General features: G+C 39.7%; 1 protein-coding gene and 1 long non-coding RNA gene across 2 annotated transcripts in view; one reads left to right on the top strand and one right to left on the bottom strand.

The window, feature by feature from the left end:
- LOC143818411 (protocadherin-9-like) overlaps nt 1-27,803 on the top strand; it is a 1,862,556-nt gene that overhangs the window by 175,710 nt on the left and 1,659,043 nt on the right. The gene's annotated exons all lie outside the window — the stretch shown is intronic.
- On the bottom strand, nt 22,127-27,531 carry LOC143818410 (uncharacterized). The gene is made up of 3 exons (XR_013224523.1): nt 27,320-27,531; nt 24,754-26,557; nt 22,127-24,017 (listed from the first exon to the last, which is right to left on the bottom strand). It is a non-coding gene; the product is annotated as an uncharacterized LOC143818410 (long non-coding RNA).

Raw genomic sequence — 27,803 nt, forward strand, 5'->3', positions numbered from 1 at the left:
GACACATGGGGCAGAATGCTGGAGCACTGAGGGCAGAATGCTGGACACACTAAGGCAGAATGCTGGAGCACTGGAGGTAGAATGTTGGAGCACTGGGGGCAGAATGCTGGACACACTGGGGCAGAATGCTGGACACACTGGGGACAGAATGCTGGACACACTGGGGCAGAATGCTGGAGACACTAGGGCAGAATGCTGGAAACACTGGGGGCAGAATGCTGGACACACTGGGGCCAGAATTCTGGACACACTGGGGGCAGAATGCTGGACACACTGGGGGCAGAATGCTGGACACACTGGGGGCAGAATGCTGGACACACTGGCACAGAATGTTGGACACACTGGGGCAGAGTACTGGAGCACTGGGGGCTGAATGCTGGACACACTGGGGCAGAATTCTGGAGCACTGGGGGCAGAATGCTGGATACATTGTTGCAGAATGCTGGACAAATTGTTGCAGAATGCTGGAGCACTGGGGGCAGAATGCTGGAGCACTGGGGCAGAATGCTGGAGCACTGGGGGCAGAATGCTGGAGACACTGGGGCAGAATGCTGGAGACAATAGGGGCAGAATGCTGGAGACACTGGGGTAGAGTGCTGGACACACTGGGGGCAGAATGCTGGACACACTGAGGCAGAATGCTGGAGCACTGGGGGCAGGACTGGAGACAGGTGGGGCAAGATTGGAGATACGGGGCATGATTGGATACACGGGGCAGAATGAAAGACATGGGGGCATGATTGGATCATGAGGCAGGATGGATATGATGGAGACAGATGGGTCAGGATGGGGAGTTCATATGGGGCAGAATGGATACTCATGAGGGCAGGATGGGAGAACATATGGCTGAAGCCATGAATGAGACACACAGGGCCCAGGATGGGTAATATTATTACCATAGGGCTAATTAAGGGGTATTACTGCAGTCATGTATTCATTTTATTTTTTGAGGATACTGTTTTAAATGGGGTGGCGGTCCTTTTACTGTGTAGAGTGATGCTATGTCTCCTTTTCTTCTTCATGTGGTGTAATGTAGAAGTTGGGAAAAATTAAGTAATGTGTTCTGCAAGCGGAGCTCGAGATAATTGTGTTATTTTCAGTAGAGATAAGCCCTGGCTGGAAGAAGTGATGGCAGTCTGTGCTGGATTAAAGATGAAAAACAAAGATGAAGGACTTCACCTAGAGACGTCACTGGTGAGTCAGTGTGTTACCTATACACTGACACTATGCACTGTATACTAGATACAGAGCTCCTGTGTATAATGTCACTGGTGATCACTGTATTACCTGTACACAGACACTGCATACTAAGTACAGATCTCCTGTGTATAATGGCACTGATGGTGATAGTATTGTGTGTTTTTTATTACTGATCAGTATTGTAGTATTCAGTCAACATGTGGTGGTAATATGTGGTCTGGACATGGTGTTGCAGTATTTGTCCCTTGTATGTGCTATTTAGTCACTTTGTGGTGGTAATATGTGGTCTGGTCATGGTGTTGTGGTATTTGTTCCCTGTATTTAATATTATTCGATCACTGTGGTAATATGTGGTCTTGTCATGGTGCGGTGGAATTTGTTCATTGTATGTGACATTATTGGTCATTTTAAAAATTGAAAAATAAATAAAAATATACCTAAATTGTATTGCATATTTTAACAAATATTTAGTAGGTTACAGTAGAGTAGGGCCCGGCCAAAAGGGTCTACCATGTTATGGTAGCAGCTTAAAAAATCTTTTAGTCCACAAAAAAAGAAAAAAATAGAACAGCACTAGGTAAGGCGATATTCGATGGATAGTAGGACAAAATGATGCACAAGACAATATCTCATGTGACCATGAAGCAGTGGTGGTTTCAACTCACACTGCGGTGCTCAACCAAAAAGTAATCCATGATGAGAAATATGAAGAAAAATAAATAGTGGCACTCATCAAGCGATGCGTTTAAAAGTCCTTTTATTCTCCTACTTAGTGGGGTGAGGACATACCTCTAGGGCGGTGGGTGTACACGAAGGTAAAAATAGGTCCCTTAGAACATAGAACTAAAGACTTTATTTCACGTAGAAGCAAAAATGTGGTGTATATCCTCTATTGTCCCTGCTCTTTTTATTATATAGGTAAGACTATTCGCCCCATGTGTACGAGGTTTAGAGCACATTTTAGTTCAATAACCTCAGGAAAAGGCTCTTTGCGACTTATTAGTCATATGCAGGAAAAACATGATGTTAACCCTAGATTATTGAGCTTTGCAGGTTTAGAAATAGTTAAGCACCCTTCGAGGGGAGGAAACCACAATAAGATTCTCTTGCAACATGAAACTAAATGGATTATGAGAACAAATGCTCAGGGTACAATGGGTCTGAACAATAAATTAGACAAGTCTGTCTTTTTATGATTTTTTGTTTGTTGTTTGTTCTGCATTTGTATGTGATTATTGTTGTGCTTTTTAGACTGTATATATTGTTTATGCACAATTTATTAATCAGAGACTTGTGCCATACAGATAATTCAGAGTTCCCTATAATGGAACTGACATGAGTCCTAATCACACACCTGGACCCGTTGAAGTGCAGTCGGCACGAAACGGCCATTGTCCTGTTTGCTCCTTGCACCTTTGTGTACACCCGCCGCCCTAGAGGTATGTCCTCACCCCACTAAGTAGGAGAATAAAAGGACTTTTAAATGAATCGCTTGATGAGTGCCACTATTTATTTTTCTTCATATTTTTCATTAAAAAATCTTTTGGCCAAATCAAAAGCTGCCGGCTATATGTGTGATCTGGTGATGGGAATTGTTAATGTGTGATTGGTGAGAAGTGGAATTTTTCCAAGACAGAGCGGTGGGACTGTGGACAGTTCGAGGGGTGGAGGAAGGCTGGGCTATAGCCTGGGCAGAGTCTGAAGGGGGCCCCAAAAATTTTGACAGTATGGGGCCCCAAAATTTCTAGTGGCAGTCCTGATTGGTATGATGCAACTGCTTAGACACTGCACCATTATAAAACTGCAGATATTGGTAGAAAACATCCAACTACAAATAACACATTTCATTACAATTTGATCATTTCCATAGGAATAAATTTGAAGTTCCTAATCAAAGCAAACTTTTAAAAGGACTCCCTATCTACCTTACAACATTTATGTAACTTTTATATTCTTATGTGGTAGAGGAATCTTTAGATACCCTCGGGAACATGGACCCATAGATGTGTAAATAGATGTGCAAAGAAGGCAGAAAATGGCCGTGTTAAACTCCCCTGCCACCTGCACGCCGCACTTTATGATGTTATTCTAATAATGGAATAAAGAGACACATCAGCAATGATTGGGTGAGTGCTGCAATTCTTTATATTTCCCCTCTGATGCCGCTGTCAATAGTGATAGTGACATAGAGGAACATCGCACAGGGAGTTGCCCTGATGGACCCTATGGAGACTCCAAGCCACAGTATGGCAGAGGGGTCCTTCAGGGAATGTGGCGAGTCAGTACCTGGTCAGAGCAGGACCTGAGACACCTCCTTCCCTATCTGTTAGAAGCTGATGTGATGCTCTGCAGTGCAGAAGCATTGCAGAGCATCAGATCAGTGATCTCATGCTGTACAGTATTGTCCCATCCTGGGAAAGTGAACAAAAAGGTAGAAAAAATATTAAAAAGTGTAAAAATATATATTTTTTAAATTTCCAAAAAAAGAACAAAAAAACAAATATTTTTCCAATAAATACATTTATGTAAATAAAAAAAATAAACAATAAATTTAAACATATTTGGTATTGCTGCATCTGTAATGACCCGCTTTATAAAACTGTCTCACTAGTCAACCCCTTTAGTGAACACCGTAAAAAAAATGTAAAAAGAACAAACAATGCTTTATAATCATACAGTCTAACAAAAAGTGCAATAAAATGTCATCAAAATGACAAAGGTCAATAAAAATGGTACCGATAAAAATTTCATCATTTCCAGCAAAAAACATGCTGCCATAGAGCTATATAAGTAGAAAAATAAAAAAGTTATAGTTCTCAGAATAAAGTGATAAATAATTATGTTTTCTGTAAATTTGTTTTTTTGTGTAAAAGCACCAAAACATTAAAAAGCTACATAAATTAGGTATCGCTGTAATAGTACTGACCCACAGAATGAAGCTGCCTTGCCAATTTTACCAAACGTGGAACGGTATTAAAAAACCCTAAGGCTATGTGCACACGATGCGGATTTACTGCGGATCCGCAGCGCTTTTTTCCACACAGAAACGCTGCGGATCCGTGAAGTGATTTACAGTACAATGTAAATCAATAGGCAAAAAAAATGCTGTGCTAATGGTGTGGAAAATTCCGCATGGAAAACGCTGCTGATCAAGAGAAGGAGCATGTCACTTCTTTTGTGCGGATCTGCAGCGTATCTGAACCCCTCCATTACAGAAATCTGCAGGGGTAAAAAGCGCATGAAATCTGCACAAAATCCGCACAAAAAAACCATCAAATCCGCACCTGCGTTTTCTGCCAGGAAATGCAGATTTTGTGCAGAAAATTCTGCACCCCAATCCGCAACATGTGCACATAGCCTAAAAGCAATTCCTGAATTAATGGTTTTTGTTCATTCTGTCTCTCAAAAATCAGAATAGAAAGCCATAGAAAGTCCCCTGATCTGAATATCATTGAAATTCTGTGGATAGATCTCAAAATAGCAGTGCATGCAAGACGACCTAGGAATCTCACATAACTAGAAGAATTTTCTAAGGAAGAATGGATGAAAGTTCCTTGAAGAATTGAAAAACTCTTTGCTGGCTACAAAAAGCATTTACAAGCTATGATACTTTCAAAAGAGGGTATTGCTAGCTTCTAACCATGCAGAGTGCCCAAAACTTTGCATCGGCACATTTTCCTTTTTTTATTTTTAAAATGTAAAATATGAAAAAATATATTTTTTTTACCTAAAATACAAAGAAAATGTGCCATCTTTCTTTTCTTACATTATGGCCGGTCAGAACAATGAAAGCAATTATTACCATCCACCTTTTATGTCTCCCCTATTTCCTGATAGATTGTAAGCATGTAGGGCCTTCTCTCCTCTTGGTATCTGTTGATTTATGTCATTATTGTTATGCTGTAATGTCTATTGTCTGTACAATTTCCCCTCTAAAATGTAAAGTGCTACGGAATATGTTGGCGCTATAGAAATAAAATTTATTATTTATTATTATCTTTAACTTTAGGCCTTTTTAGAGCTTATTTCATCTTCAGCTTAACTGTTCTGAATTACAGCAATTTTGACAAGGGTGCCCAAATTTTTACATGCCACTGTATATCTTTTTTTGAAACACTGCAGTTTTCAGAGAAAATTTTAACTTGAAAAGTTCACTGCTATTGATCAACACGCCTTCCCCAGCAAATACACACACGGGAGATCAGTAAATCAGCAGGAGAAGGAAGATCCTAGCCTGGGGCTGCATGGAAAAAGCCCTTGTAGTCCCCTACCATTTTTTACAAACTATGTTTTCTTTGAAATGCCTAGTTGCAATTGTACATTTAGGTTTTGATTCTTTCTACTCATAGTTCAGGTAACATGAATCTAGCGACAGGTTCCCTTTAAAATATTCTGTCATATTCTATATTCTGGCAGACGATTATTACATAAAATGAAAAGCTGAGCAGTTTGATACATCAATATAACTATTTTCATCACTGAAATTCCTTCTCATTCTGGGCTTTGAAGTTAGTCCTAGTCTATGATTGACAGCTATCTGAGTATAAATGGAAGGCTGCCGATAACTGACACCCCATGACTGCAAAGCCCATACTCAATAATAATTTCAATAAAAAAAATTGTTCAGAACCATTTCCACCATATCTATACAGAGTCGGACTGGCCCACCAGGGAACCCATTTTCCGGTAGGCCCAGGCACTTATACCTGCTGGCATACAGGGCCAGCAGCTGCCTAGAGCCCCCACTGCTCCAGGGGCCCCCAACCAGTGTCGCTATTAGTGGCACAACTAGCTGCTATGGGCTTGTGAGTGTGTGAGTGGTGCTGTGTGTGTGAGAGTGGTGCTGTGTGTATTAGAGAGGGCAATGATGTGAGTTATGGAGAGAACATTGATGGGGTGGTGGGGAGAAGGAAACGTTGGTGATGGTGGAAAGGACAATGGGGTGGTGTGGGAGGAGGCAATGATGGAGGTGGTGAAATGGGCAATGATGGGGTGGTGGGGGAGAAGGCAATGATGGTTGTGATGTAAAGGACAATGATGTTGGTGGTGGGGTAGAAGGCAATGATGGAGGAGTTGGAAAGGGCAAGGATGGGAGTGGTGGGGGAGAAAGTAAATGATAGAGGTGGTGGAAAGGGCAATCATGAGAGTGGTGGGGGAGAAGGCAATGATGGGGTGGTGGGGGAGAAGGCAATGATGGCTGTGGTGGAAATGACAATGATAGTAGTGGTAGAAAGGACAATGATGGTGGTGGTGGGGGAGGAGGCAGTGATGGAGGTGGTGGAAAAGGGCAGTGATAAGGGGTTGAGAAGGCAATGATGGAGGTAGTGATGAGGACAATGATGGGGTGGAGGGGGAAGACAATGATGGAGGGGGATGCATAATACTCTTTGGGGGCTGCATTATACTATATAAGGGGGCTGCATTATACCCTATGAGGGCAGTTGCATTATACCATATGAGGGGGGCAGCATTATACCCTATGAGGGGGGCTGCATTATACCCTATGAGGGGGGCTGCATTATACGCTATGAGGGGGCTGCATTATACCCTATGAGGTGGGCTGTATTATAGTATATGAGGGGACTGCAATATACTTTATGAGGGGGCTACATTATATTCTGTGGGGTGCTGCATTATATTCTGTGTGGGGGCTGCATTATTCTCTCAGGGGTCTATATTATATTCTCGGGGCTACATTATACTATATGAGGGGGGAAGCATTATGCCCTATGAAAGGGCTACAATATATTATATAGGGGTTCTGCATTATACCTTATGAAGGGATTGCATTATACTCTGAGGGGCCTACATTTTATTCTGTAGAGGGGCTGCATTATACTATATGAGGGGGCTGCATTATACCCTATGAGGGGGCTACATTATATTCTATGAGGGGGCTGCATTATATTCTATGGGGCAGTCAGCATTATACATTATGAGGGGGTTGCATTATATTTTGTGGGGGGCTGCACTGTAGCCTATGAGGGAGGCTACATTATATTCTATGAGGGGGCTGCATTATATTCTATGAGGGGGGCTGCATTATATTCCATGAGGGAGACTGCATTATATTCTATGAGGGTGGCAACTTTATATTCTATGAGGGAGCTACCCCAACCCCTGTTATATAATTAAGACGTGTACTCGCTTATATTATACCCTGATATTTGCGTGTTTTACCATACAATTGGTGATCTTGTATTCATTTCTATGTAGCTACATAATGGGCCCCAAGAATAATTTTCTGTGGTGGGCCAAAGGTGCTCCAATCCAATGCTATATCTATACAGTGGGGAAAAAGTATTTCGTCACCCACCAATTGTGCAAGTTCTCCCACTTAAACAGATGAGAGAGGCCTGTAATTGACATCATAGGTAGACTACAACTAAGAGAGTCAAAATGAAAAAACAAGATTTGGCAAGATTAATTTTGCAAATTATGGTGGAAAATAAGTATTTGGCCATTAACAACAGTTCGTCTCATTATGTTGTTATACTGTATATCCTTTATTGGCAATGACAGCGGCATTTTCTGTAAGTCTTCACAAAGTAGGCACACACTATTGGTGGTATGTTGGCCCATTCCTCCATGCAGATTTCCTCTAGAGCAGTGATGTTTTGGGCCTGTCATTGGGCAGCACAGGCTTACAACTCCCTCTAAAAGTTTTCTATAGGGTTGAGATCTGGAGACTGGCTAGGCCACTCCAGGACCTTTATATGCTTCTTACAAAAGCACTCCATCGTTGCCCTGGCAGTGTGCTTGGGATCATTATCATTATCATGCTGAAAGAACCATCCACGTTTCATCTTCAATGCCCTTGCTGATGGAAGGTGGTTTGCACTCAAAATCTCACGATACATGGCCTCATTCATCCTTTCATGTACATGGATCAGTCGTCCTGGTACCTTTGTAAAGAAACAGCCCCAAAGCATGATGTTAACACCCCATGCTTCACAGTAGGTATGGTGTTCTTTGGATGCAACTCAGCATTCTGTCTCCTCCAAACACGACAAGTTTTGTTTCTATCAAATAGTTCTACTTTGGTTTTATCAGACCATATGACATTCTCCAATACTCTTCTGGATAATCCAAATGCTCTCTAGCAAAGCTTAGGCGGGCATGTACTGGCTTAAGCAGGAGGACACGTCTGGCACTGCAGGATGTGAGTCCCTGGCGGCATAGTGTGCTAATGATGGTAGCATTTGTTACAGTGGTCCCAGCTCTATGCAGGTCATTCACTAGGTCCCCCTATGTGGTTCTGGGATTTTTGCTCACCATTCTTGTGATCATTTTGACCCCTTGGGGTGAGATCTTGCATGGAGCCTCAGATCAAGGGAGATTATTAGTGGTCTTGTATGTCTTCCATTTTCTTATTATTGCTCCCACAGTTGATTTCATCTCACCAAGATGGTTGCCTATTGCAGATTCAGTCTTCCCAGCCTGGTGCAGGGCTACAATTTTGTTTCTAGTGTCGTTTGACAGCTCTTTGGTCTTTACCGTAGTGGAGATTGGAGTGTGACTGAGGTTGTGGACAGGTGTCTTTTATACAGATAACAAGTTCAAACAGGTGCCATTGCTGCAATTAATGCGTGGAGGACAGAGGAGCTTCTTAAAGAAGAAGTTGCAGGTCTGTGAGAGCCAGAAACATTGCATGTTTTTAGGTGACCAAATACTTATTTTCCACCATAATTTGAAAAATAAATCTTGCCAAATCAGACAAGGTGATTTTCTGGATTTGTTTTCTCAATTTTGACTCACATAGTTGTTTTCTACCTTTGATGTCAATTCCAGGCCTCTCTCATCTTTTTAAGTGGGAGAACTTGCACAATTGGTGGCTGACTAAATACTTTTTTCCCCACTGTATATCAATCTTTTCAGCTTCTCCTGCACTTAAGTATATTTCCCATAGATTGCACAGCAATATCAAGCTGACACGTCACCTTTATTACAGTTAATGCATATGGCATAGTTTCTATTTTCCATATTTCCTTATGATTGTACTCCATTTCCTATACAGTAAATCATAGTCCTAATTTTGATGGAAGCTCAAAACACAAGTCAAAAGTTAATTTAGAAGGGGTATGCATACTTTAAGTTACAGTCCCTTGTAAATCAAAGGTCCAATTGACCCTTGGAGCAAGCACTACAATTCATATATATTTCAGGCAATGCAGTAATGAGTTATGCAAAGACTCTTTTACTTCATATTCATTTCCCTGCCAAATCAAATAAATATAAAAATTGGTAGCACATACAAGAAATAACTTCAATACATTCACTCGCAAGACATACATTCTTATAGCTTGTTTTTCAGAACAGATGCAGCTCAGAGTGGGTCCAACACAGAAATACACCTAGACGTTTCTGGAGAAAGCCGCCTTGTTCAAGCACACACCCAAAACATCCAGATGTGTTTCTCTTTGTTGGATATGCTTGTAATGGTGTCTCACATTTTGTGAACTTCCACAGAAGCATTAGCAAACAAGCTATACAAGCTGTCATCTTGCTGATGAATATATGAAAGTTATTTCTTGTATTTAGAACTATTTTTCTACATTTTTTGATGTGGCATGTATATGAATATGAATTAAAAGAACATTTGCAGTAACATATTGTATGAATTGTTTATGGACTATGCATGCTTAAAGGGTATTCACAAGATATGTCTTGATCAGCTCACATTTCTGCAGTCTCCTTACTTCCTGTTTGCTGGTGGGACAGTAGCTCCTCTTTGAGTAACAGTTCTAGTCAGTTTCCTTCTGCTACTGTCATTGTTCTGAAGTGTACACTGCTAGCACTATATTTACATACAGAGATAACAGTGCATTTGGATAAGCACATAGTTCAGGAAAGTGAGAAGTGTGATTGGGAGAACTACTCTAGGGGATTGTTATTATTCTGGACTGATGAGAGCAGCATGGTCAGGAAGTGAAAGGGAGGTGAGCGATTGTCTGTGGAACAGAAATCAATGGGCTTGAGAGAACTGACTGGAATCTTAAGAATTAACCACTGCACATACCTGGCCATTCTTTGGCAGTTGATCTCCTTGGAGACAAGCTATAAACGACAGTATGTAAAAAAGCTCTCACAGCAGGAATCATAGAATCGTACAATCGTAGATTGTCAGGGTCATTGTGTCCAACCGTCTGCTCAATGCAGGAATTCACTAAACCATCTCTGACATGTCTGTCCAGCCTCTGTTTGAAGACTTCCATTGAAGGAGAACTCACCATCTCTAATGGCAGCCTGTTCCACTCATCGATCACCCTCACTGTCAAAAAAAATTTTCTAATATCTAATCACATGTTTCCATGTGCAAATGAGAATAAGGGTGATCCCTCTACACTAATGTTCCCCAACTCCAGTCCTCAAGAGCCACCAACAGGTAATGTTTTGAGGATTTCCTTAGTATTACACAGGTCAGTGAATGCTTGCCTGTGCAGGTGATGCAATTATCACCTGTGCAATACTAAGGAAATCCTGAAAACATGACCTGTTGGTGGCTCTTGAGGACCGGAGTTGGGGAACACTGCTCTACACTATGTCATCCCTTCAGATATTTGTAGACAGCTATTATGTCTCCTTTTCTTTTTTGTAAGCTAAATATTCCCAGATCCTTTAACTGTTCCTCACAGGACATATTCTGCAATCCGTTCACCATCCGGATAGCTCTTCTCTGGGCTTACTCCAGTTTATCAATGACTTTTTAAAAATGTAGTGCCCAGGACAGAACTCAGTATTCCAGATGAGGCCAGACAAAGGACTAGTAGAGGGGGATAATTACTTCACATTATCTAGACTCTCTGTTTCTCTTAATACATCATAGAACTGTGTTTGCATTTTTTGCTGCTGCATCACACTGTTGACTCATGTGCAGCCTGAGATCTATTAGTATACCCAAATCTTTTTAATACATGCTGTTGCTTAGTTCTATTTCTCCCATTCTGTAGATTATATTTTCATTTTTCTTGCCCAGATGTAGAATCTTGCATTTCTCCCTGTTAAATGCCATTACCAGGAGAAAGACAGCAGATGGAAAAAAGCATGCAATTGGAAACTTACTTTTTTCATGCTGCTTTACTAACTAAAACATTTTAATGATAGGAGAATATAATTTAATGGTCATAAATGGTATGGTAGGAAGCATTACAAAACTTGAGGAACCCCACCTATATTGTAAAATAGGCATTAAGATAAAGAGACAGGCAATGCATAATGTAATGCAAATTGGTAAGACCTAGAAATTACATGGAAGACCTTAGAAATGAAACCCTTTCCTGTACAGAAATGATTTCCTCTTGTTTTTTATAGGGTGTATAAATATTATTTCATTGTATTTTTCATTGTATTTTTTTTGTTTTGCTTTGGGGTCCCATAATTATATATAATGCCCATGATATCCTTATTTAACTACTTTTACTTGTCTTATTCAGAGTCACTGTGATTATAAGCAGTTATTTTACTACTGGATATTTAATCTAAATTTCCCTTAAGATAATTTTGAGGGTGTTAAGTTAGTTGGGTGAGGACATTAATGAAATGTTAGCTTTTCATTGAGATAAGTAAAAGGAGCAAGTAATGAAAATAATAAAAGCATAGCAGAAACAAATTGAAGATGCATAAGAAAATGTCATCTGTCTGTACCAGCTCAGCAAAAAGGAAAGCTAATTATGAAAATAATGCAACATCTGAGGGAGTACAATTATAATGTTCTCTCATTATTATCATACTATTCTATTGAATTGCTCTCATATATATGCTCTTTTTATGCAGTACTGACAGACTTTCAACATCTCACATTTAATACTGAGGGCGCAATATCTCTACTCTGCACAACTTTACAATTTAATTCTGCTGCCTTGGGCATGAGCAGATAAAGTAAGTTGCCTAAGGTCACAAGGAGGGCTGACACCAGAATTTGAACATGGTTCACCTCGTCTGCTTCAAAAGCAGTGACATTATCACCAAGATACTCCTTCGGCCTGATCCTGAAGCTACAGTTTCTTGAATTGCTGTAGCATACATGCCAATTCACATTTTTTCTGACAAAAGTCAGAAAAACTTCTACCTCCTGTACAAATCTATTGACTCTACCTAGCTCTACTTTTACGATATCTATCTAGAAAAAAACAAAAGAGGTGTCACAAGCAAAGACAAAATGCAGTTGGTAGGTGCCAGACTGCAAGTTACAGCCTAGTCACCTAATAATATAAATGCAAAAGAGCTGGAAGCACACTGTAGGAATATCAAAAAAGTGAACAAACTTTTAATTTGCCATGTATGCAAAAAAGCAATGTTTCTGTTCCCTAAAGCCTTTGTCAAGCAGTTCATAGAGTGCTACAGATACCCACACACACACACACACACACACACACACACACACACACACACACACACACACACACACGTATATGTATATATATATATATATATGTGTGTGTGTATGTCATATATAATGGCATAACAGGATGATCAATCAATAAAATCAAATTTACATATTTCTCAAAAAATAGCAAATATAAATCACAAGCAAATACATGTGAAAAAATACATACAGTGACATATAACCAATAATATGGAACAAATCTGTATCAGTTTAAGAATAAACCATAATAATTGCTTGTTTAAAAATAGGGCAAGTGTACACCGGTGATTCATAATTAGAGTTGCGACTCACCATTGGCAACTTGGAGGTAATAATAGGCTGGGAATGCACCACTCATACAGGCAACTTACATAGCTGTGAGACAGAATAAATAAAGAAATAATACTACAGATGCCATGAAGCACCAATAATTCATCCTAAAGCAGAGAGGCAGAGACCACAAACCGTATGTGCAATGAAATCCCAGATAATGTCATCCGTCAGGAAGATCCTAAAGAAGAGGACTTCCACAGCTTGCGCTTTTATGGCTAGAAAAGTTATCTAGCATCCTAAAGTACAGGGACTTCTGTACAGGCGATACTTAGCATAAAAGCAAGTGGTAAATGGGTAATAAACACCCATATAGTCTCACAAAGGGAATGATAAAACCAAGACTAGGGAATCTAAAATAAGAGCAAACCCCTTGGCGCTCCATGGGCAGTAAGGAGGAAAAATAAATATCCACATAAATGGGCAGGGGCTCCTCCCAGAGACATTGATATTATAAACAACAAAACACATATATAAAAATATGCAGAGGAGCAATGAAGTGTATATTTATATAAAGACTTATTAATCAATGGTCTCTGCAGTCGGCTGAAATAAGAAAATATGTAAATTACACTTTGATCATTATGTGATGTCATTCTAAATTAACACAAAGATAGATATTTTCTTGGGAGGCTCTGCCCCCTTTTTTCCATCTATCTAAATACATTTAGCTATTAATTCACGTAAAAAGTAAAAAAGCAAAAAGCATGCCTCAAGAAATCAGATTTTCACAAAAAGGCCCTATAAGCACCTCCGTGTTTCATGGTCCTTTCTTCTAGCCTCATATACGCTTATGTGACTATCAAACTTGGGTCAAGAGACCCATGACAGTTGCTCACATCGTGGTCTGTGCTTAAGACCGACAAACTCTTAAGTGAAAATACATTCTTACTACAAAAGAACATCTGTTGCTATTACAGTGTGGAAGGTTTAATTTTCCAAACTAATATCGGTTCATTGCTTTTCCTGAACAAGATACAATTGATTTAAAGGTTTTTTTAATGTACCAATTGTCTGCCCATTGGTGACCCACAATGTGTTTGGAGTGTGTTCACCGCTGTTCTTGACCTGAATGTGTGCGTCGTTCCTCACATCGCACAGTGCATACACTGGGAGGATTCACAAGTCTGCAGTCACACAGAGTATTTAAGAAATAACCGTAAGCACTACTGTAGTCGGTGCCCAAGTAGGTTCCCAAACCATCAATAAGTAATAAATAAATTTGGCACTCAGCTGAAGAAGAGGATATTTTTAATGCAGTCCAAATAATGTAGTTAACAAAACATTTCGGTCAAATTGACCTTCCTCAGTTACTACAAACAAAAGAAATATAAATACATGAATGAAATAAATGAAGTACTTACATCAAACTAATTGGTCAGAATGTAGGAAAACATGGACATATGCAGTATTAGCACCAATATTACCAGGCAACATACATAATCAGCATGAGATGTACAATTCGATTGCTAGGGGAAAATGAGGGATAGAGTAAGAGGAAAAAGAAGGGAAGAAGTGGAGACCTACCCGACAGCTGTGTGAATGATAAACTAGTTGAGCAGTATAGTAAACTGTGCTTAAAATGTATATGCCCTGTCAGAAAGACATATAAAGTTAGTATAGTCTAATACAGTGCTGCTACAAGGATAATGCTGCTACAGGGATAAATATAAACATAAACCAAGTGCCTACCCGCATTCAGGGGGTGTTCAAAAACTGTCAGGCTGGAGATTCCAGAGTAAGGAAGATGCCTGTGGAGACTCTTCATAAAAGCAGGTGCAAGTAAGAAGAGGCTCATTGAGAATGACGATCATAGAGGGTGAATGCCTACCAGTATAGGTGCGTATCCAAGGATCCTCACGAAACATGGCATCCGCCGCTGGTTGTTGGGGGTGAAATTAAGAAACCCAGCAGTTAAAACCCAGTGGGCAGGACATGGCGAGAACATGCAGCCGCTGAGAGGAAGATCGCAACCGGACGTGCTGTAACAGGAAGTAAGATGGACATTCCGGAAGTCAGTGGTGAGTGCGCTCCATGGTGAATCACAGCGTGCGTGCCAGTGGCATAGAAACCTGCGTTCCTAGGACTGGAAGTAGGTGTATCCACAGGAGACTTTAGACAGATTCTGTGATTCAATAACACAGTATAAGGGAAGCAAATGAAGCAATGTGTCTGGCAGTCGAGTGGGTGGAGGAGGCAGTGAGGTCCGAGGGAGGAGATCATGGAGACGGGGAATTCATGGCGGATCAGTACAAGTGACTCTGTAAAGAGGTTACAGACAAATAATAACATACATAAACAATCACTGGCAAAGATGATAAATCAAACATGTAAATAATAATGAAAGATAGTAAGGACCAAAGACCATCACTGCTACGAGGACCTCAGTCCTAATAAACACTAGATAACCCTACCATATAAAAGACAACAGGTCATATTCCTTATTGAGACCCTTAAGAGACAATGTATTTAATAGGTGCATCAATTAAGTCTATTCCATAGTATGATATTAGCTTGGTACAGAGGACTGGCATATACAGGTCCTTCTCAAAAAATTAGCATATAGTGTTAAATTTCATTATTTACCATAATGTAATGATTACAATTAATCTTTCATATATTATAGATTCATTATCCACCAACTGAAATTTGTCAGGTCTTTTATTGTTTTAATACTGATGATTTTGGCATACAACTCCTGATAACCCAAAAAACCTGTCTCAATAAATTAGCATATCAAGAAAAGGTTCTCTAAATGACCTATTACCCTAATCTTCTGAATCAACTAATTAACTCTAAACACATGCAAAAGATACCTGAGGCTTTTAAAAACTCCCTGCCTGGTTCATTACTCAAAACCCCCATCATGGGTAAGACTAGCGACCTGACAGATGTCAAGAAGGCCATCATTGACACCCTCAAGCAAGAGGGTAAGACCCAGAAAGAAATTTCTCAACAAATAGGCTGTTCCCAGAGTGCTGTATCAAGGCACCTCAATGGTAAGTCTGTTGGAAGGAAACAATGTGGCAGAAAACGCTGTACAACGAGAAGAGGTGACCGGACCCTGAGGAAGATTGTGGAGAAGGACCGATTCCAGACCTTGGGGAACCTGAGGAAGCAGTGGACTGAGTCTGGTGTGGAAACATCCAGAGCCACCGTGCACAGGCGTGTGCAGGAAATGGGCTACAGGTGCCGCATTCCCCAGGTAAAGCCACTTTTGAACCATAAACAGCGGCAGAAGCGCCTGACCTGGGCTACAGAGAAGCAGCACTGGACTGTTGCTAAGTTGTCCCAAGTACTTTTTTCTGATGAAAGCAAATTTTGCATGTCATTCGGAAATCAAGGTGCCAGAGTCTGGAGGAAGACTGGGGAGAAGGAAATGCCAAAATGCCAGAAGTCCAGTGTCAAGTACCCACAGTCAGTGATGGTGTGGGGTGCCATGTCAGCTGCTGGTGTTGGTCCACTGTGTTTCATCAAGGGCAGGGTCAATGCAGCTAGCTATCAGGAGATTTTGGAGCACTTCATGGTTCCATCGGCTGAAATGCTTTATGGAGATGAAGATTTCATTTTTCAGCACGACCTGGCACCTGCTCACAGTGCCAAAACCACTGGTAAATGGTTTACTGACCATGGTATTACTGTGCTCAATTGGCCTGCCAACTCTCCTGACCTGAACCCCATAGAGAATCTGTGGGATATTGTGAAGAGAAAGTTGAGAGACGCAAGACCCAACACTCTGGATGAGCTTAAGGCCGCTATTGAAGCATCCTGGGCCTCCATAACATCTCAGCAGTGTCACAGGCTGATTGCCTCCATGCCACGCCGCATTGAAGCAGTCATTTCTGCCAAAGGATTCCCGACCAAGTATTGAGTGCATAACTGAACATTATTATTTGATGGTTTTTTTTGTTTGTTATTAAAAAACACTTTTATTTGATTGGACGGGTGAAATATGCTAATTTATTGAGACAGGTTTTTTGGGTTATCAGGAGTTGTATGCCAAAATCATCAGTATTAAAACAATAAAAGACCTGACAAATTTCAGTTGGTGGATAATGAATCTATAATATATGAAAGTTTAATTGTAATCATTACATTATGGTAAATAATGAAATTTAACACTATATGCTAATTTTTTGAGAAGGACCTGTATAGTTGTTTGTTCATAATCTGTTAGAGTAAAATAATAGCTGGATAACACAGCTATTGTGTTTGGCAATAATGCAGGCTCAGTTTCTTAGCCTGTTTGAAAGACAGGAATCCAACATATGATGTACCAATATGTCATATGTCAGTAAGTGGTTAGAATTGGGAATTTGTGATTTTTTAAGCAATGTAGAAGTGACCTTTACCTAAGCTCTATTACCTGAAATTTTAAGTGCACCCTCCCACCAAAAGTCTAATAATATCCATTCGTGTAATGTATATTTCACTTAGTAATATTTTTATTAAAACAGAATTTCAACCTAAAGAATTCAGCCATTTCACTAATGAGATTAATTTGTCTTAGAAACAAATCCATTGATCACCAAAGAAAAAGGTACCAGAAATAAGTTTAGATTAGGTTTATCAGTGTTCTTTAAATATAGTCCACAGTCTATGCTAGAGTAATTGATGAGACATACTCATGCTAACGTTATGTCTACATTAAATATAGAATAAAATTAATCATCTGTTAACGCAGGACATACAGTATACTATTATAATTAAGTGTCAGTTTCCAACATTCATGTGGTCAAAGAGAAAGAGCAGTCTTGTAAAACCAATTTAATGAGTATACTTATTTTAAAATCCATTATCACTTCAACAGATTACTTTGTTTAAAAAGGTATTAGAGCTAATGGCATTTAATCTACTTACCTAAATATGGTTCTGTTTTGGGTAGAAGAACATGAAAGCCTTTTCTTATCAAACATTTCCAGATGTTATAGGAAGACAAATTATAAAATACCATGTGTTTTCTAATTAAACATATTGATCCCTGCACATTAGAGATTGACCTTGCTGGAAAATAAAACCACATATAAAGTTCTTCATTATCCATGATATTTACATGATAAGCAAGTAGATCAATCCAACGTTTTCATTAGATGTTGTGAAAAGCATTTATATATAATAATAATAATCTTTATTTTTATATAGCACTAACATATTCCGCAGCGCTTTACAGTTTTGCACACATTTTCATCGCTGTCCCCGGTGGGGCTCGCAATCTGAATTCCCTATCAGTAGTAGTATAGTTTGTAGTGTGGGAGGAAACACACGCAAATATGGGGAGAACATACAAACTCCTTAGAGATGTTGTCCTTCGTGAGATTTGAACCCAGGACCCCAGCACTGCAAGGCTGCAGTGCTAACCACTGAGCCACTGTGCTGCCCGATCATATATATAGCTCTGGCAAAAATTAAGAGACCACTGCAAAATGTTAGGTTTGTCTGATTTGTCTCTTTATAGATATATTTTTGAGTCAAATATCAATTGTTCATTTATTCTATAATCTTCTGACAACATGTCCCCGAATTTCCAAACAATACATTTTGTGCTTTTTTTTCTGAAAAGGAGAATTGGTCAAAATTAAAAACAAACAGTGCTTTCAGACCTCACATAATGCAAATAAAACCAGTTCATAATCATTTACAAACAACAATACTAATGTTTTCACTTAGGAAGAGTTCAGAAATCAATATTTTGTGGAATAACCATGATTTTTAATCACAGCTTTCATGCGTCTTTGCATACTTTCCACCAGTCTTTTACACTGCTTCTGGAGCAAAAATGTAAGCAGTTCTTCTTTGTTTCATTGCTTGTAACTATCTATCATCCTCTTGATTACATTGATTACATTCCAGAGGTTTTCAATGGGGTTCAGGTATAGAGATTGGGCTGCTCATGACAGGGTTTTGATGTGGCGGACTCTTAATATTTGCCAGAGCTGTATATTAAAAAAACATGCTTTATCTTTCCATGTCACTCTATAGTTTAGGTTCACATCTGCAGGAAAGGGTACATTTTTTTCAGTATAAGTGCAAGGAATAGTCTATAGGTCCATTACGTGCTGTTAGTGTCTGTTATTTAAGGGAACAGCAAAATAAAAATAAAATAAAAAATGATGCTGATATTAACCCATTGACAGAAGGGATCTGCTATGCAATATACAAATAATTGTGACCATCTCATGCTACAAAGATATACTATCCAGTAGCAGTGCGACACAATTAAAAAAACAAACAAAAAAAACTTCAAGTAATATAAGTATAAAATCACCAATTAACAACTTTATACAAAATATTATAATGGATAAGAACAATATGTATGTACATTTAATTTTTTATTCAGATTTGTATTGGTCTCCTGGTCTTCTAATACACACCTGTTAAGCTGGGCAACTGCCCATCTAAAATGTTGGCCATAAACACTTATATTCTATATTGCAATTTCTAGTTATTGTAGTAAGGCAAACTTGGAAGAGGAAGAACACACAATAGGGCTTTAAATGTTAAAACAACACATAAACCAACATGGATCTGCTCACCTGGTTGTGTTGCAACAAAGCACCATGTAACAAACGCATAGATCAGCGGATGCAAGAGGCGAGTCAAAAGGACTTAGAGAAAGAACACATACGGGTGAAGTGTCACTGGATGCGCTGCTCATAATGGAATTCCACAAATATTTTCCTTAGACACTTTGTTTTAACTGGTTTACAAAGTCAACGCGTTTCAAGGTCAAAACCTAGGTTTTTGTCCTGAAGAAGAGTTTGTGTGTTGACCTCAAAACACGTTGACTTTGTAAACCTGTTCAAATGAAGTATCTGAGGAAAATATTTGTGGAATTCTATTATCAACAGCACATCCAGTGACACTTCACCCGGATATGTAATTTCTAGTTATGTAAGTTTAACAGGTGATACATTTTCATAAATTTCAACAATTGAGGATTTTTTCCTACTTATATATTGTTTGGGTTGGTGGAACGCACCGAGTATATATATATTTTGAGTAGTAGGTGTGTTCGCAACCCAGGGTCCACCGTGCAGGAGAGAACCTGCTGCTAGTAAGAGACAGTACTATATGGTGGTATAAGTGAACTCTGTTACTTCACAGGTTCGCTTGAGAAAGAGAACGCTGTGCCCTGTTAACCTCACAGAAGAACAGCTACCTAATAGAGCTGACAGTGGTCATGCAGTCAGCATAGCACACACAAAACTCCTCACCGGAGGTGCCGGTATTCTAGGGGCTTATTTCAGCCAAACCCTGAATCCACATACACAAACTCCTCACCGGAGATGCCAGTATTCTTGGGGCTTATTTCAGCAGAACCCTGACCACATGCAAGCATGACCACACTGGCGCTGAGCTCATAACTTTGGTTAATACTAGCGCATTGCCTTTTATAGCTACAGCAACTTCAGGACCTTCCTAGAGGACCAATGTGAGCTGCCACAGTACCTGAGCAACTTCAGGACCTTCCTAGAGGACCAATGGGAGCTGCTGCAGTACCTGAGCATGTGACCCCGACCTCCAATGAGAGGTATTACACTGGGCATGCTCAGAAGGGGAAAAGCAGGACTTTGTCCCAGAGATGTCTGATCGCCACTGATCAGTACTGGCTACAATGGCTAAGCCTAGAAAGGCAGCAGTAATCATCCGCACCGTATCAGACCGACGTGTCCACTGAGCAGGCTCCACTGTGGCTGGAGAAGAATGGGAGACCACAGCGGAGATGGTTCGAGATTCCCCATGTGCAGAGGCAGGAATTCGACCCCTGACATATATATTCTACGCTGTTGAAGAAATTAAAATATCTTTTGGAATTCAACCTTTGTATTTTTATCAAATTTTCCCTCAAAAGTTGATTTGAAGCCATAAATTTGTACAGATCTCAGTACTGAAAAGGATTATGGGGGTGGGCGGTGAGTATGAGCCCACAGAAATAATGAGTCTTAATCACTTATCCAGTAAATCTGGAGATGGAATATAATTCTATGATACTAACAGTCTTGCACTTAACTTATCTCTGATGACCCTGGGAAAAGTTGATATACTGAGAACCATTGTACAAGGTATAAATATTCACTAGTGATGAGCGAGTACAGTATACTCGTTGCTCGGGTAATCCCGAGCACTCATGAGTGATCTCCGAGTATTTGTTAGTGCTCGGAGGTTTAGTTTTCGTCACCTCAGTTGCATGATTTACAGCTGATAGCTTGAATACATGTGGGGATTCCCTAGCAACCAGGCAACCCCCACATGTACTCAGGCTGGCTAGCAGCCATAAATCATGCAGCTCCATCAAGAAAAACTAAATCTTAGAGCAGTTACAAATACTCAGAGACCACCCGAGCGTGCTCGGGAAAACCCGAGCGACGAGTACACTCGCTCATGACTAATATTCACCTAATAAACCAGGATATGATGATACAGCTGCCTGGCATTATGGGGAAGCACACTCAGCTATGCAAAGCAAAATTAGCCCATTGTTTCAAGAGTTTTGGAATTGGTGTCGGCTTCGCAAGAGAAATCTTAAAGCATTAAAATTTCTGGAAATTTTAATAAAACTCAATTCTCTACAGACTGATTTTCTCACCTCTATTCTACTGCCATGCTTTTTTTTTTTATAGAAATGGAAATCCATTTTGGGCAGATTTGCTTAATTCAACCTGCAGTTTTGATTGGTCCATATCGCAATTGCCCCAATTGCCATGAAAAGCTGTTTATTATGCTCTAAGGTTCCTTCAATTACCAAAGCATATTAAAAATTGATGATGTAGAGGGTTAAAAATTTAATTTAAAAAGTATTCTAATGTAGGCTCTCATCTGTCTAACTCTGGCAACATACTGCATCGTCCTTTGTGTCAGTGTTTGATTCTTGAAGTGGCATCATATAATCACTTGTGAGGGGAAGTGAGCTAATTATATCAATAATGGTGCTTCCATCCGCATAAATGCATGAGGTCAATCAATGGTCTTTGGGCCAAAATAAAGCTCCAGAAGAACTTTTCCTCTATATGGTCATATACCGTACTTTTCAGATTATAAGAAGCACTTTTTTCCCCATAACTTTTGGGGGGAAATGGGGGTGCATCTTATAATGCGGATATATCTTACTGGTACCGTTGCTGCAGGCCACAAGCTGGGATGAGGGGGTGTCCGGAAGTGCTGCGGGAGCCCGGTGGTGCTGCTCCGGGTGTCTGGTGCTGCGGGGTGCCAGGTAGTGCTGTGGGGATGTCCGTCTCTGGTGCTGTGGGGGACTTTGCTGACATTTTGTGCGTGGTTTCCTGACTACAGGAAAATGGCCACCGGGGAGGCGCATGTGCAGATGGAGATCTCAGCACCAAGATCTCTGGAGATGAGATCTCAGCGCTGAGAACACCCCCTCATCCCAGCCAGTAGCATCACCCTACTCCTGCTTCCTCCAGCAGCGACCCTGGGACCCCACTTCACTGCAGCAATAAGATGCCTGGATTATAAGAAGCATCAACATTTTATTAAACAAAAAATCCTACTTTTCTCCTCAAAATTTGGGTTGTGTCTTATAATCCAGAGTGTCTTATAATCTAAAAAATACAGAATATAGGTTCTCTTCTGTGAAATTCTTAATTAATTAGAAAATTGTGGCATGACCCACTGCTGGATTACAGAGGGGATCCAGCCTAGAATCATTTGTTGTTTCTAAGGACGAATATCTCCATATATCCTTGATTTCTTCTAGAGAAGAATGCCTCAATAAAATGATTCCACACTGTGTACTGCACACATACTGCAAAGTCCCTGTAGCTCCATAGTGGAGAGACACAAGAACGTTGTGTACTCCAGCAAAGGCTGCATGTGAATTCCTCTGTAATTATAATGTCTAACATTTGATGCAATGATTGATATGTTTTCATTTAAAAATAGAACATTTTTTGATATACAATGAAAGTAATTAAGAAATTCTTGCCCCTAAATGTTGGTGCTATTTATAGACAATTTCAATATTGGCTAAATTTCAAAAATATAATTACTATTATACCTCATGGAATTTAGCAATTTCAGTGCCATTCTTTTCATACAAGGTTGAAGTAATGATGTGTTTTACTACTTAATGTATATTTACATATGTAAAACTGCAGATTATATCGGATTTGTGACAAGAACTGCACTTATGGGAGTATAGTGAGCTTTAATTTCAGGGAGAAATGAGATTTGCCTGAGCATTTTTCTGCTATTAAAGATTTGCAGTAGCTCTTAAAAGGAAACATAATCTAGAACTCAACTTGATATACTGCTGCTGGACACGAACATGCCTACATAAAATGTAAGGAATGTATCCATGCAACAAAAGGACATTTACAAGATAACCTTGTGGCTTAACCATTGAGTAAATACATGTATGAGTGACATAAGGAAATTCCTAAGGGAAATGAGGGAACCCAGGTTAGGAGGAATATGTAAGCACTATCTAAAAAGGAATAATGAAAAAGTGCAATTATTGTGATCTATTATAATATAGAATTCATGTGATCAACTGTTTGCATAACTCTATTTCACTCATATGGAAGCAGCATAGCTCAGATGGCCCCAATTATTTCCAGAGGCCATAATCTTGTAGGCGGTGTTTAGACACTAAGATACACATCTCAACCATAAACAGGTGAGATGGTAATAATCTTCTAATGACAGCCCCAATGTCTCCTCAACTGCTATATAATGACAGCAACACAGAGGCGGAGATATCATTGGTGCTACCTGTGCAACTGCGCAGGGGCCCAAAGGTAAGGAACTTATTGGAATTGTGCATTATAACAAGCTATTGAACTGCAAAGGGTCCATGTAAGGCCCATATGGGCAAAGCAATGGGCGTATATATGCTTTTTGGTACTGGGCCCTCTTCTGTCTAACTCCGCTCATGCAGTAACATATCCCACTTTGGAACTTCAATGCAATCACAACAGTCAAAGCATATTATTAACAACTGACTTAATACCTGAAACAAGATTCAATTCACATATTTAATCAATGACAGTGTTACCAGAAAAAATGCACAATCCAATCAGCAAATCAGCAACCAACGATTAGCCACTAAGGTCAAGGATTAGCCACACAAGGACTTTGGCCATAGCTCAGATTGCATAGTAAAGGTCTAAAGGTACCTTCACACTAACCGACTTTGCAGCGATAACGACAGCGATCCGTGACGTTGCAGTGTCCTGGCTAGCGATATCGTTGTGTTTGACACGCAGCAGCGATCTGGATCCTGCTGTGATATCGCTGGTCGTTGCTGAAAGTTCAGAACTTTATTTGGTCGTCAGATCGGCGTGTATCGTTGTGTTTGACAGCAAAAGCAACGATGCCAGCAATGTTTTACAATGGTAACCAGGGTAAATATCGGGTTACTAAGCGCAGGGCCGCGCTTAGTAACCCGATATTTACCCTGGTTACCATTGTAAAAGTAAAAAAAAAACAGTACATACTCACCCTCTGATGTCTGTCACGTCCCCCGGCGTCCGTGCTGCTGCTCAGAGCTTCCGGCTAGAATGTGTCAGTGCCGGCCGGAAAGCAAAGCACAGCAGTGACGTCACTGCTGTGCTTTAGGGCTGGCGCTTACACAGTGCAGGGAAGCGGACGCCGGGGGACGCAAATCTAAGTATGTAGTGTTTGCTTTTTTACATTTACACTGGTAACCAGGGTAAACATCGGGTTACTAAGCGTGGCCCTGCGCTTAGCAACCCGATGTTTACCCTGGTTACCCGGGGACTTCGGCATCGTTGGTCGCTGGAGAGCTGTCTGTGTGACAGCTCTCCAGCGACCACACAGCAACGCTGCAGCGATTGGCATCGTTGTCGATATCGCTGCAGCGTCGCTTAGTGTGAAGGTACCTTAAGTCATACTTACATCAAAGTGTAATGAGAGTGAAAGGGGTTGCATTTTGACCCACAATGTACCACGACTGGGTAACCAATTTAAAAATAATCAATTGGTTCTGACTTTTGTTTGTGATTTCTTTGTTCAACTGCAGTACAGTTCACTTATATTACCCTAACAACAGCACAGAGCAATCTTTGTCCCCTCCCTGCAACCTGAGTCAGATCCAAAGTCGCCGAGTAGCCCCAATCTTATTCTCCTGTTCCTTTCGAAATGTTTAGTAGAGAGAGAAGTATGTCTAGTAAGAGAATAGTGCCTTATTGAGGCTGTGCTTCTAGAGCCTGATGTATAAAGATAAGCCAAAGATTGCTGCTATTGCATGGACTACAAAGAAAATATTCCATAAATTTCCAATAATAATTAACTTTTTGGTATTGCTGTCCATAACTGAAATGATAGAGACCATGGCTTCTGGGTGTTAATAAGTTGCATGCTTCTACAGTACTTTTGACAAAATCACTTTAGGAATACCTACAGACCACACATCTATGGACAAGGCACTGTTTGAGTCACCATGTCTAGATCTTGATCGATACATTCCCATAGATCACGTTTAAACCTTTAATTTACTAAAATCAAAGATATTTGGTAAAAGAACAATTTAATTTCCTTTTTAATGGATGGAACACAGTTTCAGTATGTTTGTTCAAAGAAGAGAATTACTAATCATTTCAAGCTCACAATGTCCCATCTTTTATGTTCCAACTTCCTCCTGAAGAATACGTAAATGTTTTGTTTTCAGAAAGCTCGATAGAACTTCCTGATTTCACCCTGCTGATATCCTTTAAATTTGAAAGATATTAATAATGTATTCCACAAGTGAGCCGCTAGGTAGATATGGGAAATTACTTTCATAACATTAGACAGGTTGGAAACAGACAGGAAGGAAACAAGGCGCTCGATTTACCCACTTCAACACCTTTATCTTGAGTGCATTAATGATTAACGTGCACAGTGCGCCACACCTGCAACGTCTTGTTAGAAATGCGATTTCCTGTTATTAATAGACACACGCAGATAAATCTCCCCTTCTGCTGTCGCTCTCTTTAGTTATGTATGGTTCTTGTCTGTTTACATTATAATTGGGCTGTGTTTGGAGGGCGCGCTTTTGCAGGTGTAAAACAGATATTGTGGACTATTAATTTTAAAATGAAGTATGAGCACAGTTGTTTATATACTGTTGAGGCTAATTAGCTAAAACTAATGAACACAATTATGGTTCTATTTATTTATTCTCGGCACCAACTATGAAGGTAGAGGTTTACATACAAGTCTGATTGTCTTTTGCTAAGCTGATTCTTTGTCTTTTCCAATGGGTACTTTTAAGGGATAACTCACTTTGGACATCATTTTTTATAATGTGGGTCTCCTGTAGGATGTTGATGATGGAAGTGGCTTTGCTATAATTTATTTTTGATTGATAAATGAAATGTACTAAATGAGCCTAAACCGAAGCAAAACTATATCCAGTGACATCTTTTGGAATCTTTACTATTCATTGCCAATAATAACTATGCTTTTAATGCCACGTTCACACATTCAGTATTTGGTCAGTATTTTACATCAGTATTTGTAAGCCAAAATCAGGAGTGGATGGAAAATACAGAATTGGTGCACATGTTTCTATTATACTCTTCCTCCGATTGTTTCACTCCTAGCTTTTAGCTTACAAATACTAATAAAAATTACTGACCATGCACTGAACATGTGAAGGTAGCCTAACCGTTATGCTGCTGGTCCACAAAGCAGATATTTTTTCTAGCTGAAAAGTAAAAAAAAGTCAGAATATATGTATTGTTTTATTGGCATTTCTAAGAAATACATAGATAACCCAGTAAATTAAGGTGATTTAATGTAATGGACTACTTCTGCTGTGGTGGGGTAAAGTACGATGGCCAAGTAAATTGAACACCTGTTACTGGGCTCCATTATGGGTTATAGCTGGGTCCTGGAGGTTTCAATATTTTCATTCTCTATGATCCATTCATTGTAGTAGGAACCCTCAATCAAGAAAGGATTGCCTGAAGCTGACAACTTGATTAACAAGAATTCCATTAATAGCAAGTAAATACCTATACATAAGATACATGATAAATAATAGATTGGGGGATCTGACTGCAGAGACCTCCATTTTTTGCTAGAACTAATGAAGGAGTTTCAGGGGTTAGTCTCCCAGTGATTTAAAAGTTATCTTATTAACAATCCTATGGACAGTTGATAACGAGATATAATTGGAATACCTTACAACATTTATTACGCAGGAAATATTGCAAACTCTGGTGACAGATCAGTATTTCTTTCAGAGCTAGATGCTGAGTAATAAGTGTTCTAAGGTATATAACATATAAATTCATGGGAGACCTAATCTTGAAGCCCCCATAAATTGCTTAGCCCCTTAACGACCAGAGGTATTTTGTTTTTTTAACTTTTCCTTTTTTTGGTCGAAATGGCCATGTGTCAATGGCTTGTTTTTTGTGGGAAGAGTTGGACTTTTGAATGACACCATTGGTTTTAACATACCGTGGACTGGAAAAAGGGGAAAAAAATTCCAAGTGCGGTGAAATTGCAAAAAAAGTGCAATCCCAAAATTGTTTTTTGCATTTTTCTATCATGTTCATTAAATGCTTAAACTGGCCTGCCACTATAATTCTCCAGGTGATTACAAGTTCATAGACAAAAAGCATATGTAGGTTCTTTCTATTTGAGTGGTGAAAAAAAATTACAAAGTTTGTAAAAAAAAAAAAAAAGAAAAAAGAAAAATTGGGCCATTTTCTGATACCTGTAGCTTCTTCAGTTTTTGTGAGGGGGTTGGATGAGAGCTTAGTTTTTGCATGCTAAGTTGACGTTCCCTAGTGATACCATTTTTGTGCATATAGAATCTTTTGCTCATCAGTTATTGCATTTTAATTAGTGATGAGCAAGTATGCTCATTGCCAGGATTTGTGAGGGCTCAGAGATTTTGTTTTTGTTGATGCAGCTGCATGATTTACGGCTGCTAGACAGC

This window comes from Ranitomeya variabilis, chromosome 3 (genome assembly GCF_051348905.1).
Source record: "Ranitomeya variabilis isolate aRanVar5 chromosome 3, aRanVar5.hap1, whole genome shotgun sequence".
NCBI lineage: Eukaryota > Metazoa > Chordata > Amphibia > Anura > Dendrobatidae > Ranitomeya > Ranitomeya variabilis.